General features: G+C 48.1%; 1 long non-coding RNA gene across 1 annotated transcript in view; it reads left to right on the top strand.

Moving 5' to 3' along the window:
- Positions 1-23,410, top strand: part of LOC122463011 — a 25,461-nt gene extending 2,051 nt beyond the window's left edge. The window contains exons 2-4 of the long non-coding RNA XR_006285941.1: positions 11,368-11,377; positions 20,446-20,448; positions 23,215-23,410. This is a non-coding gene — a long non-coding RNA (uncharacterized LOC122463011). The remainder of the gene's footprint in view (positions 1-11,367; positions 11,378-20,445; positions 20,449-23,214) is intronic.

Below are 23,410 nucleotides of genomic sequence, written 5' to 3'. Positions count from 1 at the left end.
AGCAGCCAGCTGTCAAAAGCCTGTGTTGCTTTCTTAGCTCAAGAGGCGGAAATGAGCTCGAAAAGAGGGTGGGTGGACAGTTTTCTACCAAAATGTTTTCTTGGGGGTTTCACTCAAATGACATTTTTTTTGCAGAAAGCAGCCACGTTCCTGGAAAAGTTTGGAATGTTTGTCCCCCAACTAAACCGCCCCCCCCCTCCGCCTCTGAAAAGGAAAGGCTTTGGTCAAAAGATTTTGTGGGGAGGTTGCACAAGAAGTGGAAAGTTTCCACTGAAAATGTGGATGAAACCGTAGGGGGGAAAATCATTTCCATCAAAATTTTCCAAGGAAAAACAAACAGCATTTCCCAGCCGTTGAAATCAAACTTTTCTGGCTCGGTTCAACTGCACGGTCAAAGAGGTTGGAAATTGGTGATTGTAATATTCATTATTTGCATAAGGACTTTGGGGCAGTTTTTTCATTATATGTGTGGCTAGGCTTGCGCTTCCTTCACTGCAGCAAGCACCTTAAAAATAGCAGCGTGGATGTTGTCTCAGGCTAGCCGTTCAAGTCCAGGCCTGTCGTCTGCCTTCCCCCCGGGTCTGAGCTGAGGGGACTAGCCCAAGTCCCAGCCACCCTGCCATATTTTGCATGCTAGCTCCCGTGAAACGAGCGTGAGTCTTTGCACAAGCGGCCCTAAGTGGGAGCAGAGACTGGCAATGACCTACTCTCCTGCACGTGCCCCCAGCTCTCCTTCAAATCTCCCGGCTCATTGACTAGAAGCTGGAGAAAAAGGTCACCCCTCCCTCCCCCATCAGTGAAGTTTTTCTTTCTACTGCAGAAGACCTTTCCAGCCCACCCACTGCTCTGAGTGTGATGCTCCACCCCGGTGACCTACAGTGAGGTTTAGAACCTAGCATGAAAACAGCTGGCGAATGTGGCTGTGAAAAGTGATTAATAGTTTCATGGATTTAAAGGTCATTAGAGCGTCTTGTCTAACATCTGTAACGCAGGCCAGAGAATCGCCATAGTGCAGATGTCGAGTCCACAGCCGCTATTTGAGTCAGAGCAGGGGTTCTCAAACTGGGGGTCGGGCCTCCTCAGGGGGGTCACGAGCTGTCAGCCTCCCCCCCAAACCCAGCATTTATAATAGTGTGAATTATAAAAAGAAGTGTTTTAATTTATAAAGCAGGTCGCACTCAGAGGCTTGCTGTGTGAAAGGGGTCCCCAGTATAAAACTTCGAGCACCAAGGTGCTAGAGTGTATCTTTTAAAACGTTTAATGATACTTGACAATAAAATATCAGAGTTGGAAGGGACCTCAGGAGGTCATCTAGTCCAACCCCCTGCTCAAAGCAGGGCCAATCCCCAAATTTTGCCCCAGATCCCTAAATGGCCCCCTCAAGGATTGAACTCACAACCCCCTGGGTTGAGGAGGCCAATGCTTTCAAACCACAGAGCTATCCTTACTTCGCACCGTGCTGAATAGATGTATCGCACAAGGACAGGACTTGTCAAAAGTGAAAGTGTTAAACATTTTGGGGTTGAAAAAAAAGGCCTTTTCGAAACCAGATCTTCTCACCCATACGTGTATTTTGAGGGTTTTTTTGGAAAAGAAAATATTTAGTTACTAATCATTTTTTCTTCCCCCCCTCGTTTTTCCCCCCTCCCCTTTTTTTCCAGTGGCAAAAGGAAAAAGATCAGGGGTGGGGGGTAGAAAGAAGAAAAAATCCACACAATCCCCCCCCCCCCCCCGAAAAATGAAAAAAAAATTGAAAATGAAAAAGTTCTAAAAAATTTCTGGTGAAAACTTCCACGCACACGAAAATTTGAATACATTGAAAAACCTTCCAAATGAAGAAGGGTCCATCGATTCGAAGGCCAAATGGCACCACTGTGATCCTCGAGTCCAGGGGCTGTCAATTATTTTAGGTCAACAACCCAATTTCTTGGTCAAGGTCTAGTCAAGGTCCAGACCCCAGAGAAAATAATTTAAAAACGCCCCAATAATGATAATAAATAAGTAAAAAAAAAAAAAAAAAGATTTCGGGGGTCCGTTCAAAAGCATCTGGCGGTCTGGATTTGGCCCGCGGTCCGCTTATTGACTACCCCTGACCTCCAACCTATGTAACACAAGCCATAGACCTCCCTGGAATTAATTCCTCTTTGAACTACAGCTGGGCTTTCAGAAAAAGGACCAGCCTTGATTCAAGAACTTGGAAGCTTTCGTCCATTTTTCACCTAGCTGTACGCCCTTAGCATGCAATCCGATCCTTGCCCCCACTGCATTGTGGGTCATTTTTGCTCAGGATTGTGGGAGAAATCCCTCCGACCTGGGGAATTGTGGGAAGAGGGAATAATCCCCACGGCTGCATGGAATTTATTCCAGGATTTATTATTATGTTACCGTAGCACCAACAGGGTCCCATTGCTGCTCTACATACAAATGCTAAGTGACCTGCTGTGAGTGGTTCTCAACCTGCGGCCCGGGGGCTGCTTATGGCCCAATCAGCGCCCAGCTGTGGCCCATGTGACATCCTCAGGGCCATACACGTAGTATATATAGTGTGTGGATGGGATTGCGGCCCACATAACACATAGAGAGCTGCATATGCAGCCCACAATGGTAAACAGGTTGAGAACCACTGCTTCTGTCCTGAAGAGCTTGCAACTAAATAGACAAGACAGCGGGTGGGAGAGGAAACAGAGGTGAACTGACTTGCCGTGGACTGGAGGTCTCGTCTGCACTGAAAACGTATGGCAGCATCGGTGTGTGTCTCAGGGGGGAAATCCATGCCCCTGAGAGATGCAGCTGTACAGACCGAACCCCTAGAGTAGACAGCACGAGGTTGACAGAAGAATTCTTCCACCGCCCTACGTACCACCTCCCGGGAGAACCCCTCCCATTGCCGTAGTGAGCGTCCACACTGCCAGGCTGCAGCGTTTTCCTGGGCAGTGGGCCTGTCCCATTGTTATGTGTGCGGACAAAACGGGGGCTGCTGGAACTCGCCTCAGGGGCATCAAGGTTTGCAAACTGAGCTGCAGCAGGTCACACGTCTGCTAGCAACCTCACGGTCACGCTGGCCCACAGGAAACCGTCTTCGGGCAAGGACGCCGCTGCTAGCTAGGCAGCTTGAGCAGCCCTTCGCACCCACAGGTTATCGCCTCCGGCTCGTCGGTCCAGCCCTGCACCGCCCCTGCTGCGTCCTACTTCTGCAGCTGCTGGGACTCATGAAGAGCTCCTGCTGCTGGTGGGCGGGGGCAGGGCTGCAGAGCGGTTTGCTGCAGACATGTCAGAGCGGGATGGGCCCCCGAGCCTGACGTCCTGTGTAAGGTGATCTCCCGAGACGACCCGTACCTGCCCACAGTGGGGGGAGCAGAGCGAGGGCGGCGGCTTCAGCAGATGCTCCTGAGCATGCTCCGCCCGCGGGAGCGTGCGCAGAGCTAGCCAAGCAGCAAATCTGGAGGGGGGGGAGGGCACGTGACCCCACGTGGCCCCATACACACACACATACCTCAGTTGCCAACTTTCCCGCCATAAATAAGCACCCCGACTTTCACAATCAGCCAAAAATCAAGCTAATCGCATCTCAAAACAAGGCCGAAACAAGCCAATCCCTAAGAACCCCAACACTCTGTGTGACTAGATTGCCCCCCGGCGTGCAGTCTGGGACTGTGGTGGGCCCGCTGTGCACCCCTGGCTCTCTCCCCCACTTGCCCCTGCTTTTCCCCCCTTGCCCCTGCTTGCCAGGAGCCAATCAAAAAAAAAGCAACGAGCTACGACAAGCAACAAGCTAAACAAGCAACAAGCTTCAAGTCAAAAACTAGTCAACAAGTGGATATAAAGCGGATATGTGCGGATTTGCAGGGCTCTAGTCAGAGGTCTGGGGACACTGAGAGCATGGAGTTGCATCCCTGACCATCTTGGCTAACAGCCATTGATGGACCTGTCGTCCGTGAACTTATCTAATTCTTTTATTCACACCCCTACCTGACGTAGCTACGTCGGCTCTGACTTTTAAGAGCTAGTCGACAGTTCTCAGAGCTAATCTACAGCTGGAGCCCGTCCGGGTAGAGCTTTACTACATTGATAGGACAGGTGCTTCCTCCTTTCTGAGCAGCAGGAGCTAGGGGTTGCTCAGGGGTGTGAGAAAACACACCCTATGGCACCACAACTATGCCAGCCAGACTCCCAGTGCAGACACAACCAGGTCGACAGAAGAATGCTTCCATCAACCTAGCGACTGTCATTCGGGAAGCAGGACGTTCCTACACCGAGCGGGAGAACCTCCTCCATTGGCATAGGCTCCGTCTACACTCTGGGGTTGTGCCAGCACAGCTATGCCAACTAGCTACACTGGTATAGTCCCTGGTATAGTGTACATACAGCTCAGTTTCCATATCTGTAAAATGGGTGCAACCCTTCCCTCCCTCACTGGAGTGCTGCGGTGATAAACTCCGTCAGCGGTTTTGAGGTGCTGACCTACCGCAGGGATGGGAGACCAGAAGCGGTTAGATTAGGCCTTGATTCACACAGTGACTCAGCCTGAGAAATGAGACTGGAATTGGTCCTGGCTCCTACCCCAAAGCCTAGCCCATGAAATCACATTACCTTGGCCTGGTCTACATGAAGAAGTTAGGTGGACATAGAAGTTCGTTAGGACATAGAAGTTAGTTGGGACATAGCTACGTAGCTATCAACATAGCCCTCGGTGTAAACACAGCTTGGTCGATGGAAGAAGTCTTCCGACCCCTTCCATTGGTGCGTCTACACTACAGTGTTATGCCAGCCCAGCTACGCTGATGTAGCTATGCCAGTATAGTCTCCGTAGTGTAGCTATATCCTTAGCAGCTGCTCTCTGATGCTATCCACCCTTCTGTGCTTTTCGGGGGGATAACAAACTGGAGGAGGAGAACTCCTTTGCAAACTCTAAGGCAGCTCTTCAGCGTCTACTGCCCTATTGGAACAACAAGGAGCGCAAGTGATAAGGGACATGGAAAGACTTCAACATCAAAAGTATTTGAGGGGAGATGGAGGGGACACAATAAATGTACACAGGATTGATGGAATAGATTGGGCACTGCTATTCTACCTGTCTCATGACACAAGAACAAAGCCATATTCTGTGAAAACTGAAAAGGGGCCACATTCAAAATCAATTCAAGGAAATACGTCCACACACAGTTAGACTGCGGAACTCATTGCCACCAGATATAACAAGCCCCAACAGGATTTAGGGACAGGGAATCATGATGCCAGCTCTGGAAAAAGAGAGTGCTATGTAATAGATAGAGCAGGAGTGGCTGGAATCTCAACCTCTGGGCTCTGTCCCCAACTCTGGGAATTCAGTGGGATCTAGTGTGTGGTGTTATTCTTAAATCTGTTAAATGGCTCTCTCCGTGAACAAAAGAGGCGTCGAACTGGGAATAGTGTCCAGGTGTTGGACTTCATGAGTTCCAGTCATTGCACAGAATAAAAGGGTTAAATAGATCATAGCTGCTTATGTTTACACACGAGTATGGTTGTGTATTTATTACAACGCTGGCCACGCTCCCTCCATTGGTGCATAGTCAGACCCTGCCCCCTAGGGGTGACAAGCGGATAACACAGTGAATGGATCCTGCAATAATTCTCTCCAGCGGAGGTAAAGCTGAACTGTCCGGCTCTCAGTTTTCTGCTATACAACGTGATTAGTGAATTTTCTTGTCACTTTAGCATGCGGCTGCGGGTGGGGAGGAGGGCAGGGGATGGAGACAGGGAACGACATTCACAGGGGTTATGACATGACACTGCTAGAAATAGCAGGCCTTTTTTGAAAATTTTTGGTCTACCATTTCTTTCCAGTGAAGAATGGCTTTCAACCCAAACAAACCTGTTCCCAGCGAATTTTTGCTTTGGTTAAAATTTGCTGGGTTTTTGTTGAAACGACAGAAAACAAAAGCCAAACAGTTTCCCACAGAAATTGGTGTTTTTCCCCCTTGAAAAAATGGAAATCAGACATTTTTTAGGAAAAAAATTCCATTTTCAATACAAAAAACATTCAGGTTTTGAAAACTAAAGCGAATCAATTTTTTTTCCTGAAAACAGAAAATATTTTTACATAAAAAATTCTGTTCCTAAGCAGGGACTGTCTCTCGCTGTGTGTCTGTGCAGTGCCCGGCACAACGGGGCCCTGATCTCAGCTGGGACAGGGACTGATCTCAGTTGGTCCTGATCTCAGTTGGCTTCACATTAAAGCACGTGCTTAAATCCTATTGATTCAACATTAAGCATATACTTACACACTTTACTGAGTAACTGGACTCAAGAGCTTGAGATTGTGGTAGAACTGGGACTAGAACCCAGGACTTGCATTGTTCTCTTTATCCACTGAGGATGGGACAAGAAGTAATGGATTCAAATTGCTGCAAGGGAGGTTTAGACTGGACATTAGGAGAAACTTCCTAACTGTCCGGGGAGTTAAGCACTGGAACAAATTACCTAGGGAGGTTGTGGAACCTCCATCATTGGAGAGTGTTAAGAACAGGTTAGACACACACCTGTCAGGGATGGTCTAACTCAGTGTTTCCCAATGACCGGTCCATCGTGGACCAGCATTGGTCCCTGAGATGGACGTGACACAGCTGCAAACCGGTCCCTGGCATCAAAAAGGTTCAGAAACACTGGTCTAGGCAACACTTAGACCTGCCTCAGTGAAGAGGGCTGGACTTGATGACCTAGTGAGATCCCTTCCAGACATGCATTTTTATGATTTCTAGGATTTCCTGTTCTATTTCCTAACCCCTGCAATATGAAACTAAAACTACCAAGAGTGCATAGCTTCCTCCTCTGTTATTGGTAATGACAGCTTGGACGTTATAAGGCTTCCCACAGATAGATTAGTCAACTGACACTTGACTAAAAATAGTGTGGCCTTGAAACACCCTTTTTTGCCCACCACAAACTACCCTGGGGCTGCCTTGTTTACTTCTCTCTTCTTCGTCAGAATTTCTGATTGTCTCACGGTTCTTTTAAACGGCCAGCCAGGCGCTACACTGACAAGTGATCAAGAAAATTCTCTCAGTCAAATGAGCATCTGTCTATTTACAGCTACTTCCGGTCAATCTAAACCCAATCCTAATCTGTTTAAACCTATTTCACCTCAGTTTAATCCTACTAAGGACAAGTCTAAGCCTAAAGTGTCCATTTATATCCAGCTCATCTAAATCTAAAGAAATGTGCAGATTACACAGTAATTGGGAAGTGGTAAATAACCAAAAGGATATGTCACTGGCTCAGGGCGATCTAGAGTGCTTGGCAAACTGGGTGCAAACAAACAAAACGTGTTTTAATACGGCTTAATGTCTACATCTAGGAACCAAGAACGCAGGCCAGGCTTACAGGATGGGGGACTCTATTCTGGGAAGCAGGGACTCTGAGAAAGATTTGGCATTCGCCATGGATAATCAGGTGAACATGAACTCCCATTAATACATTTTAATCTAATGTTAATCCATTTAAACACAATGTATTTCAATTTAATCTCTCAAATGGCATTATATTCTATTTTAAATGACAGGTTTCAGAGTAGCAGCCGTGTTAGTCTGCATTCGCAAAAAGAAAAGGAGTACTTGTGGCACCTTAGAGATTAATCAATTTATTTGAATCTAATTCTAATCATATCCATTAAAATCTAATCTATATCTATCTACTACTAATCTATAATCAATTTACATCTAAATCTAATCAATCAAAACCCAATATAATTAATTCTGATTATTTATCGCTATATCAAAATCTAATCTAAGCATTTATTCTACGTTCACCACCCTGCTGCCGGATTCAGACCCTAGCTCGGAATAGGATTTACACGTTAATTTTGTTCCTTGCTCCATCTGCCTGTGTCATAGCAGAGCTGCAGGATACGTGTGATAAAACATTAAAGCATCTAAGTGTCCTTCTCTTTATGGTGAAAGCTGCCAGAACTGGATGACAGGAGCTTTATCATCCTGTTCAAGGGGCTATTTCATGATCCTGTCACTATCCCTGCATCTGAGGAACATAAAGTAAATACAGCATAGGCAGAATAAGCAAGACAACAGGAAATGTAGGCTTTCACCCCGTGGCCCTTGAAGTCCCTGAAAGGCTCCTGTTGCATGCTCCGGGATATGGGACAACCCTTTGGTACATATGCGTAAGAAACAGATTAGCTCTGAAACTTACCTGGCAGGCTCAGAATGCTCACAGCCCACTTCAGGGCAATGTTTTCTGAGAACGAACCCCCTGCCGTGATTTTATACCAGCGAAGAGTCCGGGAAGAAGCTGTAGAATTTAAACCACTGGTGACACCTCGTCGGTGGTTGTTGAGTGGCGAGCTGAAATCAGTGAAAAAAATCCACTAACCTTGGGTATGTCGACACAGCAAAAGCAGTGTATGGGTTACCCAAACTACGCTAGCTTGAGTCCATCAAGGGTGGCTGTCATGGGGGATACCAGACCCTCTGAGGCCCCCTGCTGAAGACCTTGAGGCCCTGCCACACCGCGGCCCAGAAAAGGGCAGTGGAGAGAGTCCTCCAAGCTGCCTAGAGCGGCTGTGTGGGACACAGCCAATCAGGGCCCAGCAGGCTAGTATAATAGGAGCTGCAGGGCCAGGGTGAGTTCAGTTCCTTGCTGGAGCTGGAGGCGGGTGGCTGGCGGCTGGCGTGTGGCTGGCTGCGGGAGCGGCAGGTCCTCGGACAGGGCAGTGCTGCCAGAGCAAGGAGGAGCTGTGGGCTTGTGGCTGGGACTTCATCATGGCAGGGGCGGTGATGTTGTGGGGCTGCAGGGAAATGGCCCAGGGAATTAGAGCAGTGGTGCAGCTTAGCTATAGGGATACAGCGGATGGCTGCTACCTACAGGGTCCCTGGGCTGGGACCCGGAGTAGTGAGCAGACCTGGATCCCGCCCCGACATGAGCCCCAGGGGGAAGTGGCCTGACTTTGCGGCATCCCGGAACGGGAACTGACCCCTTTAGTGGCCCAGCAGGAGAGCTGAGGCCTGAAACGAGGTGAAGACATTAACTCTAAAGGGAAGTCCTGGAGTATGGCCCGATACCAGGGCTGGGACCACTGATAGACCACGGGACTAATTAAGGGCCTAAGCCCAAGAAGGGCTACAGGGAAAGAAAGTGCAGGCCCACACACACTCCACCAGGGGGCGCTCCATTAGAGTGCACCCCATTATAGTGGGTAACAGTCACAATTAAGATAGCCCAGCGCAGCCTTCAGTGCTGTCTAGAGAGCCTGAGCTAGGCCCTGGGTGTGTACTCAGCTTCTGGCTCATGCTGAAACCGGAGCTGCTGCTGTTTTCACTGCTAGTGTTAAGCCCAAGCTGGCTGGATCCAGCTAACTGCAACTAGGTGTGCTGGGGGAGGGGGGGTGGGGGGAGGGGTGCTGGTGCACCACCTGGCTTGAAGAGGTTTCCATCGGTTTCGTTCAATGGCTCTCAGCACCCCCATTGTACAAACTGTTCCTGCGGCCCTGGGATGATGTGTTTCTGCTCCTGCTTGCTGGACAGATTTTCATCTGGTGCTACACCGCAGACCACTGGACGAATTCGGTCCAGCAAAATTGGAGAGAGCAAAGACAGCTGGCCCAGAACAGAAATGAAAATCCACTGGGGACCCATGGAACGGATTATTAAATGCTGGGCTTGCAAGGATATGCCCATTTGTAGACCGCGGCTTCTGGTCCCAGAGAACCAGCTTGGTGTGACGGGACCACATCGTCTTGGAAACCTGGGATGACAACCAGGGGCTGCTGAACTTCAGAATGAGAAAGCAGACCTTCATCGAGTTGAGCAAGGAGCTCGCACCAGCCCTCCAGTGCCAGACCACTTGTTTTTGCTGATGCATATCGATTCAGAAGCAGGTGGCTATCACCCTTTGAAAGCTGGCAACACCTGACAGATACCGGTCAGCTGCAAACCAGTTTGGAATTGCGAAGTGGCCTGTTGGCAGTGATTAAACAGGTGTGCCAGGATTTTAGTACTGTGAGCTATCCACGGGGGGCTGAAAGTCTTTGACATTATAGCAGGATTTCAGTAGACAGTTTTCTGAACTGTGCGAGGGCCATTGACGGAACACACATCCCTGTACTTTGCCCACTGAAAAGGGCCAGTCAATTCATGAACCGAAAAGGTTACTATTCACGGTTCTTCAAGGCTTAGTGGACCACAGGGGTCAGTTCATGAACACCATCCTTGGACACATGGGAAAGGTCCATGATGCTAGGGTGCTCAGGAGGTTAGGATTGTACCACATGGGGGAAAAGGGATGTTATTCCCCAGAAATGATGCGATTATGCATAGAGTTTCTGTGCCAACATTTATTTTGGGAGACCCTCTCATACCTGCTCCTATCGTGGCTCACAAAGCCATACCCTGACATCACCGACCAAAGACAAAGGGAATTCAACTACAGATTGAGTAGCTGCCGAACAGGAGTGGAGTGCCCTTTTGGGCATCTGAAAGCCCGTTGGCGATGCCTCCGGACCCATCTGATTGCCAGTGTGACCAATCCGGATCATCCCAGCATGCTGTGCTTAGCAAAATGCAGATGAAGCTAAACGGAAATATTTCCACAGTGAGTAGGTACAGGACAGAACTTCTTTCCAAAGCCAGACCCCACCTGTATGCACACTGCTTCTGGTTCCTGATGGTCCAGAGAAATTCATGATGCTGTGAGCTTGAACATCATGGAAGAGTGAGGAGTTGAGCTAGCAGGTGACTTGGGACTGTGGCAAGGCACAGTATTGTGATGCTGTGGTGGTGCTGAAAAAGCTCAATAGACCCTTACAGCACACTTGTGTAACAACATACTTTGGTGGGTTTCAATCCCCTGCAGCTGCTGGTAGTGTACTAAATGAAAGCAGACAGCTGTGGGAGGTCTTCACGGTTAACACCTTTGGATGTGGCTTTGTGCTAAGAAAACTGTTGACGTACTTTAACACCGTAACGTTTTTGTTGCACGTTCACTGTTCTGTTTTGAGGTGGTTTATGGGAGCATTTATGTATTATTAAAGTAATTCAGAAACAGTCCTGTAAGGGTTGGTGAGTGACTTCACACACTCCTTCCTCACGGTTATGTCTGACCAAGACCTTGTCTACGCTGCAGGTTACACTGGAATACCTTACGTTGTAATAATCCACACCCTGGAGGGACATAAGTTATACTGACACAAGTGCCGGTGTGGACAGTGCTATGTCGGTGGAAGAGCTTCTCCCACCAAAATAGCTACCCCTCTCGCAGAGGCAGGAGTTATTAAATCAGTGGGAGAGCTCTCACCCCTCGGCTTAGAGAGTTTCTGCCACAAGCACTTCAGTGGTACTGCTCTAAGTGCCGCAATGTAGATGTAGCCACAATTGCCTACAGCTCTTACGAAGTTCTACGCATGATTATCTGAGGGTGTGACTCCTCCCACACCTGTGTGTGGTAACTATTTGGTGGGGGAGAGAGGGGAGTCATAAAAAGCTCGGTCTCAGATATCTTCATTGTTTCTTTACTTTTGCTTTCTTTGTCTGTGTCATCCGTGCATTGTGGGGACAGCCCTGGAGGACTAGCGATATCCATGACCTGGTACATTCCCCTTCCCCCTGTCCTTGGTGCATGATGGAACACATATGGGGCCAGGCCTCAATAGAGGCCTGAACATACCCACACCCCTTATATGTGCTAGCATTCACGCACTTCACTCTCCTTCAGGAGCATGTTTCAGGAGCTCAGATGTGGCTGATCAAGGTTTAGGGCACAACAATGCATAAGTAACTGTGTACAAAGTTTCAGAGTAACAGCCGTGTTAGTCTGTAACTGTGTACAAAGTGTATATGCACCCTTATTGTATCATTGTATAGTACTGCCTATCCCTCTTCTATCAGTAGGGGTCATCATTTGTCTACATGTTGTTCCTACTCTAGACAGGTTTCAGAGTAGCAGCCGTGTTAGTCTGTGTTCGCAGAAAGAAAAGGAGGGCTTGTGGCACCTTAGAGACTAACAAATTTATTTGAGCATGAGCTTTCGTGAGCTACAGCTCACTTCATCGGATGCTCTAGATAGTATCTCTTTTTGTGTCAAGCTAGCTATCCCATTTAAGCAGGGAGTAAACCTTGCCGCTACCAACAGGTTGCCTCCAAAATAATTTGTATCACAAAAACAATGAAACCCCATGTCTGGTCGCATGCTGAGACTATACAAGATTATGTTAACATTGTCACCAGCTGACTTCCGCCATAACATTATTGTAATCTTGACACAATCCGAAGCATTTGGCCAACTAATGAGAACCTATAGTAAACATCTCTTAGAGTTAGGTAGCATTACAGTATAACACTTAATATTTTTTCAAATGATTATTTATTTAGTATAGACAAATAGATAAATCACAATAATGAAGACTTGACAATTTTTTGTTGTGTCTCATTTTCCACTTTATGCATCCGATGAAGTGGGCTGTAGCTCACAAAAGCTTATGCTCAAATAAATTGGTTAGTCTCTAAGGTGCCTCAAGTCCTCCTGTTCTTTTTGCAAATACAGACTAACACGGCTGCTACTCTGAAACCTGTCATTATGCAAGGCACTGCATTTAGCCATATGGAGTGGAAATCTATCAACTGCATGAAAAAACTTGTACAGATACAGACAGACATCATCTTCCTTTCCAAATGCAAACAGATGGACATCGTACCAAAAGGACTGAAGGTAAAAAATCCATTACAATCTACATACCACACAGACTATGCTGACAGCTTGTGCCACACGCTCTCAAAGAAACTGCGAAACCACCTGATCAACATCCTCTACAGCAAACAGGGAAAGATAAAGAATGAGCTCTCAGAACTGGATACTCTCATAAAAAAACAACCTTCCACACAAACTTCATCGTGGCTGGACTTTACTAAAACTAGACAAGCCATTTACAACACACACTTTGCTTCTCTACAAAAGAAAAAGGACACTAAACTTTCTAAACTACTACATGCCACAAGGGGCCACAGCAATGGTTCCCTCAACCCACCAAGCAATATTGTTAATCTATCCAACTATACTCTTAGCCCAGCAGAAGAAGCTGTCCTATCTTGGGGCCTCTCCTTTTGCCCCTCCACGCCCACGAACATGATACAGTTCTGTGGTGACCTAGAATCTTATTTTCGACGTCTCCGACTCAAGGAATATTTCCAGCACTCCTCTGAACAACATACTAATCCACAGAGACCTCCCTACCAACACTATCAAAAGAGGGATTCTAGGTGGACTCCTCCTGAAGGCCGAGAGAGCAGACTGGACTTCTACATAGAGTGCTTCCGCCAACGTGAATGGGCTGAAATTGTGGAAAAGCAACATCACTTGCCCCACAACCTCAGCCGTGCAGAACACAATGCCATCCACAGCCTCAGGAACAGCTCAGACATCATAATCAAAAAGGCTGACAAAGGAGGTGCTGTTGTCATCATGAATAGTTTAGAAAATGAACAAGAGGCTGCTGGGCAGCTCTCCAACACCACTTTCTACAAGCCATTACCCTCTGATCCCACTGAGGGTTACCAAAAGAAACTACAGAATTTGCTCAAGAAACTCCCTGAAAAAGCACAAGATCAAATCTGTACAGACACACCCCTGGAACCCTGACCTGGGATATTCTATCTACTACCCAAGATCCATAACCCTGGAAATCCTGGGCGCCCCATCATCTCAGGCATTGGCAGCCAGACAATCCTGCTGTCAGGGTGCCATGTAGACTCCCTCCTCAGGCCCTACGCTACCAGCACTTCCAGCTATCTTCGAGACACCACTGACTTCCTGAGGAAACTACAATCCATCGGTGATCTTCCTGAAAACACCATCCTGGCCACTATGGATGTAGAAGCCCTCTACACCTACATTCCACACAAAGATGGACTACAAGCCGTCAGGAACACTATCCCCGATAATGTCACGGCAAACCTGGTGGCTGAACTTTGTGACTTTGTCCTCACCCATAACTATTTCACAATTGGGGACAATGTATACCTTCAAATCAGCGGCACTGCTAAGGGTACCCGCATGGCCCCACAGTATGCCAACATTTGTATGGCTGACTTAGAGCAACGCTTCCTCAGCTCTCATCCCCTAATGCCCCTACTCTACTTGCGCTATATTGATGACATCTTCATCATCTGGACACATGGAAAAGAAGCCCTTGAGGAATTCCACCATGATTTCAACAATTTCCATCCCACCATCAACCTCAGCCTGGACCAGTCCACACAAGAGATCCACTTCCTGGACACTACGGTGCTAAGAAGAAATGGTCACATAAACACCACCCTATACTGGAAACCTACTGACCGGCTATTCCTACCTACATGCCTCCAGCTTTCACCCAGACCACACCACACGATCCATTGTCTACAGCCAAGTTCTACGATACAACCGCATTTGCTCCAACCCCTCAGACAGAGACAAACACCTACAAGATCTCTATCAAGCATTCTTACAACTACAATACCCACCTGCGGAAGTGAAGAAACAGATTGACAGAGCCAGAAGAGTACCCAGAAATCACCTACTACAGAACAGGCCCAACAAAGAAAATAACAGAACGCCACTAGCCGTCACCTTCAGCCCCAACTAAAACCTCTCCAACGCATCATCAAGGATCTACAACCTATCCTGAAGGACGACCCATCACTCTCACAAATCTTGGGAGACAGGCCAGTCCTTGCCTACAGACAGCCCCCCAACCTGAAGCAAATACTCACCAGCAACTACATACCACGCAACAGAACCACTAACCCAGGAACCTATCCTTGCAACAAAGCCCGTTGCCAACTGTGCCCACATATCTATTCAGGGGACACCATCACAGGGCCTAATAACATCAGCCACACTATCAGAGGCTCGTTCACCTGCACATCGACCAATGTGATATATGCCATCATGTGCCAGCAATGCCCCTCTGCCATGTACATTGGTCAAACTGGACAGTCTCTAAGTAAAAGAATAAATGGACACAAATCAGATGTCAAGAATTATAACATTCATAAACCAGTCGGAGAACACTTCAATCTCTCTGGTCACGCGATTACAGACATGAAAGTTGCGATATTACAACAGAAAAACTTCAAAACCAGACTCCAGCGAGAGATTGCTGAATTGGAATTCATTTGCAAATTGGATACAATTAACTTAGGTTACCTTGCATAATGACTTAACCACTCCCAGTCTCTATTCAAGCCTATTTCCCCTTGTTTTTTCTTACCCCCCCCGCCACTGTTCCTCAGACGTTCTTGTTAAACCCTGGATTTGTGCTGGAAATGGCCCACCTTGATTATCATACACATTGTAAGGAGAGTGATCACTTTAGATAAGCTATTACCAGCAGGAGAGTGGGGTGGGGGGAGAGAAAACCTTTTGAAGTGGTCTGTGTGTATAAAACATCCTCACTGCATTTTCCACTTTATGCATCCGATGAAGTGAGCTGTAGCTCATGAAAGCTTATGCTCAAATAAATTGGTTAGTCTGTAAGGTGCCACAAGTACTCCTTTTCTTCTTGGAAGCTAAGATTCTGATATTATCACAGGACTCCAGGAGCTGGGGATCTAGGCCTTGTTTACACACACAAGCTGCACCTGTTTAAACAGAAGCAGTGTCAGCTCAGCTCCTGCAAACCCCTGTATGTAAAATCAGTTTGCTGATATTTATGGTTATAGATTTTTACCGTAAATGTCAGTGAACCTTGATTCCACCACACACACACAAACCAATGACAAAATATTTCTGCTGATCATCAAAATTTACAGACAGGCAAAGTAAGCAAAATGCAGCTTGCCAACTTAATTGAGTTTGATTGAAGGATATTGACTTTGTATGTTTTGACTTATAATGTTGACAGTTTGTGCTTTAACAGTTATAAAGCTTTCGCTTTTTGAATCTCAACATTTACTGCCATTAATTAATTATTCTCGACCCCCTTCATATTTTCCGGCAACTGTAAAAATTTAAATCAATACAAATAAAAGCTTAAAGCCCGTAACTTTGCACAACTGTGAAAATTCAAATAGATAAAAGTAGAAGAAAATGCTTAAAATAAACATCAATATTATCCATCACAATTATTTAAAAAAAGAAAATTGAATTCTGCCAAGCCCACTTAATCTTAATCTTAATCTTGCTTAATCTTGCAATTTTAAATTTACTGAGATGAGCCAAACTGCTACAAATTGGAACAGGTTGGAAAATGGTTATTTTTTTCCTCCCCACTGAAAATGTTGACAAAATTAAATTTCCATTTCAACCCTTTCAAAAAAAAATTGACTTTTTTTTCAAGACAAAACACATTTCTCAGAACTGACCCTTCCCTGCAAAAGTTTTAGTTTTGACAACTCGGTATAGTTCAATGACAAAACAATTTGTCAACAACAACAAAAAATCCCACCTAGCACTAACCATGCATGCCAGACACTTCCCTCTACTTACTGAGAAGTAAAACCCCAAATAGCGTGACCCAGGAATCAGCACATTCAGTGCGTGCATGGCAGGGGCAGCAGGAAGTAACTGTGTTTCCGTATTTTTGTTATTAAACAAAACCACAACCCTCTGACTCTGAATCAAAAGCTGAGAAAAGGAAGCACTTTTTCAGCTTCCCCAGCCACCTGGAAGGGACAGAGACATGTTGGGCTACATCAGTGAGATCTGGGTGTAAAATGATTTAAGACTGTCGCACCAGTTTCACTAAACTGACTTAAAAATGATTTGCCTTAGACTGGTGCTTTTTGTGTTTAGACGAGTGGAGCTACAGAGACACAGGAACAGCAAACCTCTGCTCAAGGCTCAGTTCACACCCTCCCCACTTGCCTGAATGACGCACGCTAGCAAACCTCAACCCGCCACCTCTTCGTCTCCTCTTTTACTGTATGTGCACGCAGTCATGTCTCAGAGGTCACACTTCCTCTCCCCAGGATCCCAAGCACATACAGATGGGGAGATATATTTTTTAAAATGGCCACCTCTAGCCAGAGGTGATAGGTGCTCGTAGTGTCCGTGATAGGACAATTATTAATAATGTTAAGGCTAGACTGGACCATCAGATCATCTGACTTCCTGTATATCTATCACAGGCCAGAAGATTTCACCTACTTATCCCTGTTTTGAGCCCAATGTTGGTTAAAGCATCTCTTCCAGAAAGGCATTCGATTTTGAGTTGAAGACCTCAAGAGACAGAGGCAAAGAGTCCTGTGGCATCTTATAGAGTAACAGACGTATTGGAGCATAAGCTTTCGTGGATGAATACCCACTTCGGACTCTTTGCCGCTTTTACAGATCCAGACTAACACGGCTACCCCTCTGATACTCAAGAGACAGAGAATCCACCACTCCCCTTGGGAGTTTGTTCCAATGATTAATGATCCTCACTGTTAGACATCTCGGCCATATTTCCAGTTTGAATTTGTTTGGCTTCAGCTACCATTGGTTCTTGTTCTACCTTTTTCTGCTAGATTACCGAGCTCTTTAGTAGCTAGTATTTTCTCCACATGAAGGTACTTACACCCAGTAACCAAGTCACCTCAGTTCTGACCTTCTTTTTTCATAATCTAAATAGATTAAGCTCTGTAAATCTCTCTCACTATGAAGCATTTTTTCCCAACCCTTGTGTAACACCGACAGACCTCAGTTGTCGTCGGGCAGGATTGAACTTGGGAACTGAGCTTAGTGCCTGAGCCTCTACCACAAGAGCTAAAAGCCAACTGCCTCGTATTTAAGGCTGTACAGCAGATTTATTTAATCTCTCCCTCTCTAAGTGGTCTCGGTGCCACTAGATGGGACAGAACACCCCACCCAGGTGTGTGGGTTATACTTGGATCATTGTTATGGCACTTCTCTGCACCCCCTCCCGTTTTCAAACGTCCTTTTGAAAATGTGGACACCAGAACCGGGCACACTGTTGCAGTATAGGTCTCCCCAGTGCCGTACGCAGAGATGAAATCGTCTTCCAGCTCCTGCTCACTTCGCCCTTCTTTATACATCCAAGGAGCAGCCGTTTGGCCACAGCATCGCACTGGGACTTCACATTCAGCTGTTTGTCCATTATAACCCCTAAATTCTTTTCTGGGTCATTGCTTTCCAGGAGACAGTCCTCCATTCCATAGGTCTGACCTGCATTCTTTGGTCCTACATGTCCAACTTTGAGTTTGGCTGCCTTAACCTACATTTTGTTTGAATGGGCCTCGCTCGCCACACTAACGAGATTGCTCCTGAACAGTAATTACTGTTCCACGAGTCTTTGTGTCTTCCACAAATGGCTGCAGCAAAGGATTTTAGGTTTCTTTCCAGATCGTTGATGAAGATGTGGAATTGCGTCAGGCCTAACTAGGAACACTTCCATGGGCGGCGGGTGAAGCTTCCCATGGAGGAGGCTAGCTCCCTGTCCCACCTCTTTTGCCCGTGGCCCCACCCTCGCTCCACCCCAGGCCCCACCCCCACTCTGTCCCAGGTCCTTCCCCCTTCCCCACTTGGCTCCCTCCCCACTCAGCCCCCACCCCCCACTCTCCACGTCCCTCCTCTCCTCCACGGAGGAGGGGGTGAGGAGGGATGCAGTGAGTGGCAGATCTCACTGGGGAGGAGGGTGGAGGAGAGGCACAAGGAGGGACTCAGCCAGGCAGTGGTGGGTGGTGGGGGCATTGGGGAAGGGGCACATGAGGGAGGGGACGAGGCAGAGCATGGACAGAGCCACCATGGCCCAGGCATCCAGCAGCAGGACAGCCGTGGCTCCACCAAGGAAGGCTTAGCCTCCCCTGGCCTTTTATACCTGCCACCCATGAACACCTCCATTCAATGATATTCCCCTTTGACAACTGCTTTTTGAAAGCCATCAGTTAACCCGGAAGCACGTATTTTATTAATGTTGCGTCATGCTAGATTTGTATTGACACGGGGCCAGAGTCAAGCTTCCACACCCGTGGATGCAGGTCCGCTGGGCCAGCTTGTTTATCGTGGCTAGAGATTACTCTCCCCAGAGTGAAGGCTAGTTCACTAGGAGGTTCTTTGTTCTGTGTTCTGTGTTCTTTACAGGATAAAGCCTGTTCCTGGTGGTTTATCTGAGTGGGTCTGGTCTGAGGTGGACGCACACTGACACACAACGCAGAGCACACAAGGGAGCCTCGGGCCCGGTTCCCTAAAGTTGTGTAAAAAGTCACAAGGCAGGCCAGGCTTCCCTTCTCTTGAACACCGTCATACTGGGTCAGTGAACGTGGGTGGGGGGCTACACATGCATGCTGAAAGATGCCAGGCACATGCATGGATGTTACCAGATGCAAAAGCCATGAATGGATGCTGTGAAATGCTAGGACCATGCATGGATGTAATGAGTTGTGAAGACCATGCTTGGAGGATGTGACATGCAAGGCCCGTGATAAGGATATGGCCTCACTAAGCATGACCATGGCATCTTCCCTTCATTACACTTAGAATTAATTTGCCCTTCCATGGCTTGCATCGTTCATGTGTGACCACTGCACCCTTGCCTGGAGGCAAACAGTGGGAGCATCTTCAACCCAACTCTTGTGGGTTGGCCAAATTTCCATCTGGTGCCTCAATTTAAAGTGCCCATCTTTGATAACTAGGCCCATGTGGAAAGAGTGGGAGATTCAGAAAGACGAACACGGACAGAGAGACAGAGAAAGAGACAGAGAAGGCTGCATTCGCTTCTGCAGTGCGGACCACATCCAGGTGGACTTCAATTTCTAACAGGAATAAGGAGCAGGTAAATCTTGCCGTGAATCTTGCTTCACATAAATGGCGCCTATCTCCTATGGTGACAGGTGAGTTAGAAATGGAGATAAAAGATACAATAAAACACAAACACTAGAATCAGAGCGATGGAGTCAGGACACCTGGGTTCTATTTTCGACTCCCCCACTGAGTCAGGCAAGCCATCGAAACTCAGTGTTCCTCATTTAACTCATCTGGGGCTCACGCTAGCCCGCCTTGCAAAACAAGCCTTGGTTCTCGGCTGGAAAGAGCAGAGCAGAACAATGGTTTGGTTTCTGTCTCTCAGATCTGTGACTGCAGACTTGGAGACCACAGCCTCCGTGCTAATTTGCCCGCTGTGGTCTCTGAGGTTTCCGAAGTCTATATGAAGTTTTTAAGAGAGGTTCACTCTCACAGCCCTGAACACAGTCCCTGTAATACAGCAGCTCTCCGAAGCACAAGCCATTCCTCGGTGCCCTCCCCCTGCCTTTCTCAAACAGGGAGTGTCCAACATGGTGGCTCGCAATTTCGTACAAGCAGGATTTTCTTTCCCAGCTTACGGGGGGGTCAGATTTTGAGTCCAACCTCCTGGGCAGCAGGTGTCAAAGGCCAGGGCAGGCTAAGCCTCCCCTGACTCAGGCCACGGCCCTGCCCATGTTCCGCCCCGAGGCCCTGCCCTCTCTTCCTCCCCTTCTACTCTGAAGCTAACAGGGGCTCACTCAGCTCCAGCTGGTGGCCCGGGGTGGCACTGGGGCTGGCCCAGTGCTGGGGCTTGGGCTGGCACTGAGGGGTCAGCCAGCACCGCTGGGGCAGGCCAGCTGTGGCAGGCTGGGGGATGGGAACTGGGGCTCTGGCGGGCAGAGCGGGCAGGGCCTCAGGCTGAAGGGGTGGGGCCAGCAAGCTAGCCTCCCCAAAGCCGGGGGTTCACCCATGGCCAATGTCCAACCTCCACCTCAACACTCCGCGCAATAAATAACCCATCTCCTGATTCTCTCATTGACAACTAGAAGTTGCTCTGAGGTCTCTGAATCAATTGAGTAAGCGCTTTTTGAGGTGGTGAATTTTAGAGACAGGAAACAGATGAGTTAGAGCAAATGGCTCATTTTCATCACAGCCAGGAGGTTAGCAGTGGGGATATCTGCTATCTAAGGGACTTATCTGTCCCACAGCTCTGTAACATCTGAGCAGCTCACGTCTTTAATGTATTGCCTCTCACAATGCCCCTGGGAAGCAGGAAAGTGCAGTGATCCCCACTGTACAGGTGGGGAACTGAGTGAGGCTAAGAAACATGCCCAGAGTCATACAGGGGATCTATGTCCGAGCACAGACTTGACCCTCGGTCATTCAAGTCCCAGGCTCGTGCCTCAGAGTATGTCTACGCTGCACACTAAGCCCGGTCTCTGAATCAGGTTTGAGCCCAAGCCCCCATTTCTTGTCCACACACAAATCAATCTGACTTGAGTCAGCAAGCATACAGGACCCGGGTCCTAAGACCCAACTCTGGGGGTGGATCAGGGCTGAGTCCCACAGCAACTCAGGTCTAAGCCCAGTCCTTCTGCAGTGTGGATGCAGCTCAAGTCACAGACCTGAGTTAGAAAGCCTGCCTGATGCAGAATGGATGAGTCAGTATGGTTGTGAGACCTGCTGCAGCGGCCCAGTATGTTGTTGGGGACACTGGGGTATGGCTACTAGGTAACTCGAGGGGATGGAAGACCACGAGTGTCAATGAAGCCCCCTCGCACTAGGCGCAGGTGTCCTTGCCCCACCCCCCCTTTCCTGGAGGCACTCGCAGCAGTTATGCGTACGAGACCCAAGTGTCCTTGGCCCCCCCGCCTGGAGGCACTCGCAGAAGTTATGCTGAGGATCTGCAACAATACGTTGCAGAGTCAGTCTGCCTGAAACTAAGCAAGGCTACACAGGGCAGATATGGAAGAACAATGCTGAATAAAGCAGCTTTATGTATGGTTTAAGAAATGATACAGAGAACAAGGGCACTAGCTGGGAACTGGATTGGCTGGCTATATGGATACTTAGGGCAGCTTGCTATTGGATAGGTATGCTGGGAAAAAGGATGTATAAAAGCCTGTGTAACTTTCTGCTCTGGGTGCAGGATTTGAGATCTTATTCTCCCTGTACCTCTTTGCAGCTGCAAATAAACTTTTCTGCTTCTCCACCCCGCTGTGATGATTGGGTGTAGCACATCGGGTAGCGAACCAACCCCAGCTGTTGTTTAGCCTCTCGGCACTGGGTGCCGGCGACAGCTTTTGGCGTCCCTGAGTGGGCGACGAGGCTGCTATTTAGCCTTGCCCGGACCCCTCCTGGAGGTCGAGGATTGCGGCGAGAACCGACGCCCAGCGCGCACCGGTGAGTTCATCGGGGGCCTCGGAGGAGACGCGATTTGATCGACCCCGGAGGGCACAATGGGGCAACTCACTCATATAGTGGAGAAGCAGCTGTGGACGACGGTGAGGAACCGGTCCCTTGGACATAGGGGAGGAGCAGCTGCGGACGATGGTGAGGAACCGGTCCCTTGGATAAGGTAGGAACCTTTTGAAATCCGGATTGTATGCTCTGTTGGAACCTGGGGACGCCCAGAGTTACCCTGTAGGTATGGGACAGGGACAGAGCTCGGGGGTTAGGGCACGGTGTACGCCCCTAGAATGCATTCTAGCAAAGTGGAAGGTATTTGGTGCGGATCCAATGACTAAGAGCCAATTAAAACGATTCTGTACAGTTGACTGGCCTCAATATCAACTAGAGGACCAGGAGTGGTGGCCACCAGGAGGGTCAATTGATTACAACACGATCCTTCAGTTACTCCTGTTCTGTCAGAGAACAAGGAAATGGAATGAACATATGTACGCGCATTTGTTTCTGACTTTATGTACTCGACCAGATATTTTACAGCACTGTAATCTGACTCCGACTGGTTCGGTAGCAGCTAATGTTAGTCCCCAAACCCCCACCCCCACTGTAATGGCAGAGCCGGTGTCCCCTTCGGCCCCTACACCCACACCTTGTAAGTCCCCAATGGTTGGCCTATACCCCTTAATCACCGAAACTAAAGTTGCCCGGTCTGGATCGGACAGGCGTCCGGCCACGACTATGCAGGTCTATACTCATGTGCCCTTTAATCCTGTGGATTTGGCTGCTTTCAAAGCACAGGCAGGAGAGTTTTCCACCAACCCAAGCAGGTTTATATCAGTCTTTGAGGGGTGCCTCAGCAGCCACAAGCCGTACTGGGATGATTGTAACATCCTCCTGCGAACCCTAGGTTGAAGGTTCTGACAACAGGTTGTGTCCAAGGCAAGGGAGGAGGCGCAGAAACGGTACGACCGGGATCGTATTAATGTCCCTGACCCAGATGCACAAGTCCCCCGAGCAGACCCTAGGTGGGATCCAAATGATCATGGGGATATGACCCACCTTACCTCCTATAAGGAGTTGCTTTTGCATGGACTCTGTCACTCGGCTGTCCAACATAATAATTGGGCCAAGCCATATGAAGTAATGCAGGATTTAAAAGAAAGCCCAGGGGTTTCTACAGCGTATTCGGGACACAATTTGACAGAACACTAATGCAGACCCCGATGATCAGGCAACTGAGTCAATTATTAAGGGAATTTTTACAAGCAGAGCAGCCCCTGATATTAAGAGAAAGTTACAAAAAAAGGAGGATTTAATGGGCATGACC

The sequence above is a fragment of the Chelonia mydas genome, chromosome 14 (genome assembly GCF_015237465.2).
Source record: "Chelonia mydas isolate rCheMyd1 chromosome 14, rCheMyd1.pri.v2, whole genome shotgun sequence".
NCBI lineage: Eukaryota > Metazoa > Chordata > Testudines > Cheloniidae > Chelonia > Chelonia mydas.
This window is presented reverse-complemented; position numbering and strand designations above follow the sequence as displayed.